Genomic DNA, 10,152 nt, shown 5'->3' with positions numbered 1-10,152 from the left:
AGAAGCTGCAGCTTCAGCCTAACTGAGGTGGGTGCGTGGGCTGGAAAGAGTGGGGAGGCTCCAGGGGATTCACAGAGCTCATCCTGCTGCAAGGACGAGGAAAAAGGAGCGGGAACTCAGCAGTGAGGAGAGCTGGGGGCTGGAGAGCAGCTCTGAATGACACTAAAATCCCACCAGACCTCTTGAGACATTGCTGCTCCTCAGCCAGTGACAGGATGAGTCCCTAAGCCTGGGGCTTGGCCTTCCTCATGGCGAGGGGCACCAAGGAAGGGAACAGTGTGATGGAGACAGGAATGGGCTGGGAACTCACTGGGGGAAAAGAGGGAGCATTTGGGAAGTAAAAGGCAGGGAGAAGAGAGAACAGTTCAGAGAAGGGCTGAACTACTCCTTGAGCAAGCTGCAAAAAGTCATTTGGGGTCATCCCAGATTGATTTCATTTCAGAAGTTATTGAACAAGTTTATTTTTTGGGTGGCTGCATGTTTTCTTGAGCTGTATTGCTAAAATGCTCAAGCCAGTCTGTGCTGCAGGGCACCCCATTTCTCCTTTGGCTGATTGCAGCCCCGTGCTGAGCTCCAGCAGGGCCCTGGCAGAGCCCAGAGCAGCCTCAGCAACCACAGAGCCCGGCTGCAAGGAGAGAAACCAGAAAGCCCCGTCAGCTGAAGGCTCCTGTCCCCTTGTCCCAGCCACCCGCGGTGCCCAGGCCATGCTGGCCGTGCCAGAGCTGTGCCCAGAGCTGCCCATCACTGCTGCCTTTGGGAGCAGAGCAGGAGGGCAGGACATGTGCCCAGCCTGCAGCCAGCCACGGCACCTCCAGCCCTCAGCAGCTGCCCAGAGCAGGACGCTCCTGTGCTCGCTGCCATCTCCCCAAAGCTCTGACCCCACCATCCCCAGCAGACAGGACCCACCTCACGCCATCCCCCGCTGGAAGAAAAGCTGGTCCCAAATGATGCCCTCAGCCTTCTCCAAGGGCACAGCCCATCCACGCCGCAGCTGCTCCCAAGCACGTCCTGATCCAGACTGGGCCCCACCTGAAACGCTTCCTCTAGAAAGACAAACATCAAATTATGGAAAATAGGTTACAGAGAAAAAGGGGAACAAGAAAAAAGGTCAAAAATCTTATCTCTGTCAGGGGCCTAAGGAAGGCCCAACCCCTGCGTGCCAGGGAAAAACCCACCATGGGTGAGGGAATCCCAGGCTTTCTCCCTTCCCCTGCACTGCCCCCATGGTGATCCCAAAGCAAACAAGGGCAGTGGAGCAGCCCAAGCCCTTCCTTGCCTGCAAAGCAAAGCAGCCCCTGCACAGGGTCTGGAGTCCCACCTCTGCTCCCACCATGGGGGTTTGTTTGTGTCGGGCTGGCTGCCCCAGCCCAGCCCCAGCCTGAGGCACGGTGGGTGCTGGGGGCTGTTGGCAGGGCCAGGAGCCCACTCCCATTTCGTACCCATCCCAGCCCATGCCCCCAGCCCTGCCAAAAGCAGCCTGGCAGCCGACTGAAGGATCAGCTGCATCCGCCCCAGCAAAGGGGGAACCTTTGGTTCCCTGCCAGGCTGTGCAATGCCCAAATCTGGGAGCATTCCCCTGTGTCCTCACTGTCCCCAGCAGCAGCCCCACCTGGGACAGCTTCTCCAGGGGCTCCTTCTTCCCTGGGCCAGACCAGGTTGTCAGGGCTCTGCCCAGGGCCCCAGCCATCCATGAGCCATGGCAGGCAAAACCAGGGGGATGTTGGCCACCAGTGCTTGCCACACCAGGTCTCCAGCTCAGCTCCAGCCCATGAGCTGTGTTCCCTCCTGCTGACCCCTGCTCAGAGCTACAGGCAGGACAAAACCTGTCTGGTTGGCTTTGCTACTTAGTGCCAAGAGATGTGTGGAGCTGTTACCTGCCAGGCCCCTGGATCCAACTGTGCATGTGGATCTCTCCCATCTTCTAGGGCAGAGGAACATGGATCACGGAAAATCTCTTCTAAGGATGGCCTGTCCAAGGGCTGCATGGACAAACACCTCTTAATGACATCCTGGCACTCTGGGGAGAGAAACCAGAAATCACCAGTCATTTGGAGAAGTTGCCCCCTTTTCCCGTGCCCAGGCCATGCTGGGTGTGCTTAGAGGTGGGCCTAAACTTCCCCATGGATTTTCTGTTTGGAGGAGAGCAGGAGAGCAGGACATGTGCCACCTCCTCAGCAGCTGCCAGAGCAGAATGCCCATGAGCTGCTGCTGTCTCCCAGCACTGGTATTGCTCCCGAGGCCAGAGATGAGGATCCACCTTGAGAGAGCCATGGTGGGAACAAGATCTGACCCCAGATATCTCCTGGCCCCTCCTGAATGGGAGCTTCCCCGTGACCAGGTGGTGCAGCAGAAGGTCCAGGGATCAGATCGTCGCTGCCTCGCCGTGGTAGCCTTGCTGGTGGATCCACTCTGGTGGGCTGTAGGACAGGGTTCCTGTGGAACACAGACACAGTTCATCAGGGGGATGCTGCAGCCTCCAGCACCTGGCGGAGCAGCCCCCGTGCCTCCTCCTCCGGCAGGAACCCCCGCTCTGCCAGGAAACCCGACAGGTCCTGGCACCGCTCCAGATGCTCCAGCACCAGCACAAAGCTGTCGGGGAGCTGAAGCCACTCCAGGAGCTGAATGACACCAGCACAGCCAGAGGAGACCTTGTCCAGCAGCGCGATCTCCAGGGCTGCGCTGGTGCCGTGGGGCTGCGGGAGGAGCACGATGCCGTCAGTGGGGCTGATGCCGTGCCGGGGGTCGGGAACCCCTCGGCCAGCCCGGGATGCTCTGCGCCCTGCGCTGGCCCCACGCCCGCTCTCCCTCCAGGCGTCCTGGCAGCTCCCACCCTGCCGGGCCCCGGCTCAGCCCCGCCCGGCACGGCCCGGCTTCTGCCGCTGGCCCGGCTCATCACCAGCTCGCCCCGGTGCCGGACGCGGTTCCCTGGCACCCTTTTGATGGCCACCTGCGAGCCGAGGGCAGCAGCGGGCTGAGCTCGCCGCCTGCCCCGCACAGCCCCATCCTTCTCCTCCTTCTCCTTCTCTCCTCCTCCTCCTCCTTCCCCTCCTCCGTGCCCGCCGCCGGCCCCGCCGCTCCCCGGGCGCCGTCCGAGAGCCGCGTGGCCGCGCAGCCGCCGCCGCAGCCGCCGCTGCCCAGCAGCGAACCCGCCGGGGCCGCTCCTGCCGGGCCTCCTGCGCCTTCCCTGCGGGCGGGACGCGGCTGTCAGCGCTCGGCCCGGGCCAGGAGCGGCCCCGAGCGCCGCCCGAGCGCCCCGGGCCGGCCATGCCCCGGCGTTCTCCCCCGGCATCCCAGATTCGCCATGAAATGGGAACCCTGAGCTTGTGGAAGTGCCTGAAGGATGCCCTGTTCCTCTGCAGGGACACTCGGGCTGAGACAGGAGCCGGAGCCCTCTCTGGGGAAGCCTCCTCCGAGCTGCAATTTGTGCCGTGCTGGGAGAGGAGGAGGAGGGGAGAAGGCTGGCGCTGTGTGGCAGGAGCAGGAGGTTTGGGCCGCAGGACATTCCGTCTGCGCCGCTGCCCCGCAATGGGCAGGAACGCTGTGGGGAAGACTGGGGGACACTGGAGCGGGATATGGATGGAACTGGGGGGACTGGGAGGGCCTGGGAATGAACTCAGGTGTATTGGGAGGGACTGGGCTGTACTGGGAGGGACTGGAGGGGCACTGGGGCTGTACTGGTCCGTACTGGAGATGAACTGGGCTGTACTGGGAGGGACTGGAGGGGTTGAATGGGCTGTTCCCGCCCGCACTGGCTCCCATTGGCCGAGGCTCCTGCCTATCACGATTCCAACCAATCAGCGCCAGGAATCATGGCTTTGGGGGCGGGGCCTGAGGTGTGCGCCATCTTGTCATCTGCCTACAACTCCCGTAATGCTTTGCGGCCCCCATAGAGCCCCATTAAAGCCGGGACTACAACGCCCGTCATGCCCCGCGCTCCACAGACCCTCGGTACCGCCCCCATCTGTCCCATCAGTGTCCCCCAGACCCTCCGGGACTCCCAAGTGCCCTCAGCGCCCATTCGGGACCCCCAAAATTTTACTGGCAAAGTACAAAAGAACAAGGAACTTTGGAAAAGCGTTTAATACAAATCCAATCCAACTTAAATCACTTGTCATAGCAGTAACTTCATTCCCTCAGCCCATTTAGCCTGGAAAGCCCTAAACACTGAAGTTATTCAGGTACCCAAAACTGTTCCATATAAAGAGCATTAGAAGGAGAGGAAAGAGAGAGAGAGACAGGAAGACAGAAGCTCCACAGAACGACACACATGTGGCTCCCAGCTCCTGGGGTTCCAGTGTGGGTGAGACACAAACCCCAGGAGAAGGCAGAGTCCATACCAGGGGCTGACCTTGTGCTCCTTGGTTTTAAGCCCCTGGGCCTTCGTGGGCCTCCCCCCAGCTGGGACTTCTGATATCTCAGGTGTTCAGAGCTGGGTGAGCGCTGTCCCATCTGTGTGACTGATTGACAGCTCAGCCCAAGGTGTCTGGGGACATTGATCTCATCCAGCCTCTGACAGCGACCACGGTGACACTGCGGAACCTCATGGAGCATCATGCAGCCATGGGTCAGTTGGGACAAGGCAGGTCCAAAGACACCCTGGTGACACTGGGGAACCTCATGGAGCCATGGGTCAGTTGTGACAAGGCAGGTCCAAGGACACCCTGGTGACACCAGGGAACCTCAAGGAGCCATGGGTCAGTTGTGACACTGTGGGGACCTCGTGGAATCAGAGGGGACCATTGGGAAGCTCCCATGGATCCAAGGGCCCAGGGTGACACTGTGGAGCCCAGAGTGTCACGAGGAGCCATTGTGACACTGTGTGTCCCCATGGAACCAAGGGAACATGGGACAGGCTGATGCCTTAAGTTTTAGCTTCTATATTTTCCCGATTCTGTGCTGTATCAGTCTGTAACTCTGAACTTCATGTAGAGTGTCAGCAAGTTCTCTTACAGTGAAGTCAGACAAAACAATCCTTTTCCTGCCCGAGATCCAAAGACACTGCTGTAGCTTCAGGCCCAAAAAGTGAAAACAGCAGCGAATTGAGGAGAGCAGACTGGGAGGGTGGGGCTGCATAATCTGAAGGTGTAATTGGACAATTAACCCCAATATGGAAATGAACCAAATCTTACAAAATTGTGAAAATGTGTGACCTGGCGTCCATCCTGGGTGTACCCTCAGCCAGGCCCTTGTACTGCCCAGGTGAATCCTTTGAAGGCCTTTTTAATAAATCCCCACTTTACTCCTGTAACACTGTCCAGCCTCTGCTCTAGGTGGCTTCTCAAGGCATCAAGGCCTGGCTGGCTGGGCCACCTGGGGGCCACCTGACAGGTCCAGCTGACCTTGGCATGTCCAGGGCTGCTGCTCATCTGCCCCTGGGGCACTGGGGCTCGGTGCTCTCCTTCCTGTGAAAAGAACTGTCCTTCTCTTCCAGGTGCCCATGGCCAAAATTTGGATTCCTCTTCTTAGTTTGCTTCTATGCAAAGATTGTTCCCAGATGAAATCTGCCAGGACAGACAGGTCTGGCTGGCTTGGCCACCCAGGGGCCATCTCTCATCTGCCTGCGAAACACTGGGACCTTGTGCTTTTATTTCTTATGGGAAAAAAGCACCTTTCACATCCAGGCACCCATGGCCAAAGTTGGGAATCCGCCTCCAGGATTCCCTGTATCCATGGATTTCTCTGAGGTGAAAGCTTCCAGGAGAAACATGTCTGGCTGGCCTTGTTTTCCAACGAGCTGATTTTTATCTGCCTTTGAAACACTGGGGCTTTGTGCTTTCCTTTCTGATGAAAAGAACTCTTCTTCCTGCCCAGGTGCCCATGGCCAGAACTGAGATTCCACCTTCAAAATTCTGAATATCCAAGGATTTCCCCCAGATGAAAGGTGCCAGAGAGATAGGTCTGGCTCTCTTGGCCTATGGTCACCACCTCTCATCTTCTTCCAAAACACCTGGGCTCCACGCTTCTCTTTCCTATGGGAAAAACCATCCATCTTGACCAGATGCCCATGGCCAAAGTTTGGAATCCTCCTCCAGAATTCCCTAGGTCCAAGGATTTCTCAGTGACAAAAGCTGCCAGGACAAACAGGTCTGGCTGGCCCGGCCTCCCAGGAGCCTTCTCTCTGCTTCTGCCCCTGCAACACGGGGGCTCTGGTCTTTCCTTCCTATGGAAAAGAACCATCCTTCTTAACAATGCAGAAATGGCCGAAATTGGGGTTCCACCTCCCAAATTCCCTATATGCAAGGGTTGCTTTCAGACAAAAAAATACCAGAACAGAGAGGTCTGGCTGCCCTTGGCCTCTGATGGTCACCTTTCATCTGCCCCTGAAACACCGGTGTTCCATCCTTGCCTTCCTATGGAAAAGAACTGTCCTTCTCCTCCAGGCAGTCAGGTCTGAAACTGGCATTCCACCTCTAAAATTCCCTATATCCAAGGACAAAATCTGCCAGCACCATCTGATCTGGCTTTTCTTGGCCTCTGGTGGCTGTGGCTCATCTGCCCCTGCAGCACTGGGGCTGGGTTGTTCCCTTCCTGTGGAGACCATGGTGGCACGGTGAGTACCTGGTGGAACCATGGAGTCCATTGTGACACTTTGGGGCCACGGTGACACCGTGGGGCTCCATGGAACCCAGAGACCACCATGACTCTGTGGGGCCTTGTGGAACCATGGAGACCATTCCGACCCTTCAGGGCCTGGTGTCACCAAGGGGGCATTGTGACACCTCAGGGCCTTCTGGAAACAAGGGACCAGGCTCCATGGAATGAGGGGAACAGGGAACAGGTCTGGCAGGCTTGGCCTCCCAGGGGCCACCTGACAGGTCTGGCTGATCTTGGAATGTCAAGGGCTGCTTCTCATCTGCCCATGAACCACTGGGGCTCTGTGCTTTCCTTGCTGTGGAAAAGAACTGTCCCTCTTTTTCGACACCCATGGACAAAACTGGTACTTCTCCTAAAAAATTTCCTGTATGCAAGGGCATCTGCCAGAAAAAAAACCTTCCAGCTCTGGCTGGCCTTGGCCTCTGATGGTCGCATCTCAGTTGCCTCAGAAGCACTGGGGCTCGGTGCCTTCCTTCCTGCAGAAAAGAACTGACCCTCTTGTCCAGGGGCCATGGCAGGAACTGGAATTTGGCCCGCAAAATTCCATATATCCTAGGATTGCTCCCAGACAAAAGCTGCCAGGACAGACAGTTCTGCCTGGCCTTGGCCTCTGGTGATATGAGCAGAATGTTTTCATTTGCAAACACCTTGGACAGGGCCCAGAGATCTCCCGAGCTGGGTTTTGCAGGCTTCAAGAACATAACCCACGTATGGAGGCTGATGTGCCTGGGCTCAGCTGTGAAGAGACTGAGAACAGATCAGGAGTGTCCTGGCAGGGCTTGAAGGGTGGATATGGAAATGGTGGAGCTTTTCTCCATAGTGGGAATCAGGCAGGGAGAGAAATTATGCCACAAATGCAGCTGGGGAAGTCCAGACTGGACACAGGAGGAGAAAGGAATTTCCCTCCCAGGGCAGGGCTGTGGTGCAGCACGTCCCCAGCAGGAGCCTGGAGCAGCCCAAGGCTTTGTGTGGCCAGGCAGGGGCAGCAGGAGGCAGAGCTGCCAGCAAAGGAAGGGCCAGCGAGGTGGGGCAGCCGGGGGTGACGACAGCCTGCAGGGACAGAGGCGCAGGGCAGGGACACCGTGGGACAGCCTGGGCTGCAGAGGGCTCAGGGATGTGCAGCAGCTGCAAGGCCCTGACAGAGCCAACCTGTGCAGCCCTTTGGCCATGGCTGCTGGCCCTGGGCCTGAGGCCACCAGGGGACAAGTGACCCTTGCAGCCCTGGGGCCTCAGTGCCTCCTTGTCCCTGCTCAGCAGCCTGGCAGGGGCCGCCCCATGGTCCTGCCCTTGGCACTGCACATCCCCACATGCCAGTGCCCATCCCGGGAAGAGCCCTGAGCAATGAGGGAGGGACAGGATCTGCCTTGCCAGGGGCTGGGGCTCAGGCCTGGGCCCTTTGCATTCCTGAAACACATCCAGGTTTGCTCAGCACCAGAGCCACCTTCCCCTTGCTTGTCCCTTGCTGTCATCTCTGCTCCAGCATTATGCTCTGCTTGGGGACACTTTCTCAGTCGTGTCCCTCAGTGGGACCCATTAAAAGTCCAAGAAACTTCAGTGTTTCAATCACACTTTGAGTTCTTGAGAAGTTTTTTGAGCACACCCTCTGGGACTGAGACTAATGAAAACAACAGCAGCCCCTGAGACGGTCATTAAAGTCCTTGTGCTGTGTCTGTGCTGCTGAGCTGGGCTGGGCTCCTGGCACAGAGGGTGATCCTGGTAAGCAAGCAGAGCTTCAAAAGCACATTTCTCTTGCTGAGCAGCTCTTCTCCCAGCCCAGCAGGGCTGGGGCACTGCCTGCAGCCAGCCCGGGCACAGCACAGAGGCACAGAGAGCTTCAATCAGTCAGGGCTGGGAAGGGGCTGAGAAGTGCCTGGGGCAGAATCACTGCCAGCCCTTGGCACAGGAACCTCCGGCTGCAGGACAATGCAGCTGCAGCTCCTGGAGAGATCTCCTAAAGCTGGAACATCCCAATGCCCACAGATCCTGTGAGTACTGAGTATTTCTGGTGCAGGGGAGGTGAAATGCTCATGAAGCTCTGACATACTGAGGGCTTCTGATTAGTCATAGAATATTTCCAAGACAAGGATTTTGATAAAAATGTGGAAATTTCCTAAGAATTTGTAGTCAGCTGTGTACTATTGAAGAGTGGCAGGGAAAGAAGGATAAATATTAAAGGTTGATTATGAATATTGACAAGTGCATGAGACGTCTGAACTGTTACTTTTAGTGATCAATAGGTTCACAGGAGATCCCTATTGTGCTTTCAGCCACTCTGCCCATGGACAGCACCAGCATCACCTTTGCTGGAGCCATCAGGCTCAGTCTGCGCTGTCCTTTCCCCAAGCTGCAAACAGAACCTGCCCCCAGCCAGTGCCCTGCAAACAGGCAGGGTTCTGTCAGGCCAAGGAGAGTGCACAGAGATTTGGGGTGTGGGAATGCTGGCAGAGAGAGATCAGGCACAGGGAAACACCTGCAGGAGGAAAATCTCCCGGAAGCAGAGAGAAGATCAGGGAAGGAGAGAAAACAAATCCCAGAAATGCTGTGGCAGGGAGAGTTTAGAGATGTCCAGAGGATCCCCTCCAGTGCAGCCCCTCCCTCTGCACAAGCCCCCTCCCTCCTGTGCCCCAGCCAAGCCTCTGCCCTCAGGGCCGGGGCTCCAAGGCGTGCAGCCCCTCCTGTGCAGGCAGAGCTGCAGCAGAGCCGTGGGGCAGCTCTGCAGCCCCGGGCCCAGTTCCCTCTGCAGAGCACAGGGCTGGGAGCAGCTGCCCATCACTGGGGGCTCTGGCAGGGGCACAGCTGGCTCAGGGTGACACAGCTGTCCCCAGTGCCCGACTCTGGGCAATGCTGGCAGTGCAGCCAGGGAAGGAGCTGCACCTCCCTTCATCCAGTGCCATCAGAGGGACACTTGGAAGTGTCCCTGAGATTTCAGTCCAAGCTGGGAGCTTCAATGCAGAGTGCAAAGCTGTCCTAGAGAATCTCTGATTTATGAGATTTATGGGGAAAGGTAGAGGTGTTGTGACACTGAAAATGCTGCTGGGTTGGTGAAATGAGCAAGGTCAGTCCTTGGCTACAAATGTGGAGCTGGGCTGTGGTGGATCCATCTGCTCTTACCTGTACCTGAGGGTTTGTAAGAGAAACATGGGAGTGTGACCATCCTTCATGTGAGAAAAATGAAAGCCAAGCGAAGCTGCAAACATAATGAATAATCATCTTCTCTCAGTCTCCACTCATCATCTTTCCTCAGAAAACTCACTGTATTCATCAATGAGATGGAGATATGCTGAGGGTTTCTGATATCCAGGAATACCAGGAGAAACATGGAGGCAGCATAAAAAGAAAACCACAAAACTCTCAAATACAGAAGTGTATACATCTGTGTTACAGAGGAGGGTGTATGGGAAATGGTGTTAACTTTAATTACAGGCATCTCCTCTAACCCTTCACTGTCCTTTCTCCATGAACAGGTGCCCATGTGCAGCCACAGCAAATGTCCAACAGCAGCTCCATCAGCCACTTCCTCCTGCTGGCACTGGCAGACACGCGGCAGCTGCAGCTCCT

General features: G+C 57.1%; 1 long non-coding RNA gene across 1 annotated transcript in view; it reads right to left on the bottom strand.

Moving 5' to 3' along the window:
* Window positions 1-446: 446 nt before the first annotated feature.
* LOC146764349 (uncharacterized) overlaps window positions 447-10,152 on the bottom strand; it is a 30,033-nt gene continuing 20,327 nt past the window's right edge. The window contains exons 2-4 of the long non-coding RNA XR_014950936.1: window positions 1,875-2,017; window positions 907-1,043; window positions 447-625 (exon numbers count right to left, since the gene is read on the bottom strand). This is a non-coding gene — a long non-coding RNA (uncharacterized LOC146764349). The remainder of the gene's footprint in view (window positions 626-906; window positions 1,044-1,874; window positions 2,018-10,152) is intronic.

This window comes from Lonchura striata, chromosome 35, assembly GCF_050655825.1.
Source record: "Lonchura striata isolate lonStrDom1 chromosome 35, ASM5065582v1, whole genome shotgun sequence".
Taxonomy (NCBI): domain Eukaryota; kingdom Metazoa; phylum Chordata; class Aves; order Passeriformes; family Estrildidae; genus Lonchura; species Lonchura striata.
Note: the sequence above shows the minus strand (reverse complement) of the source record. Positions and strands in the feature narration are given on the sequence as shown.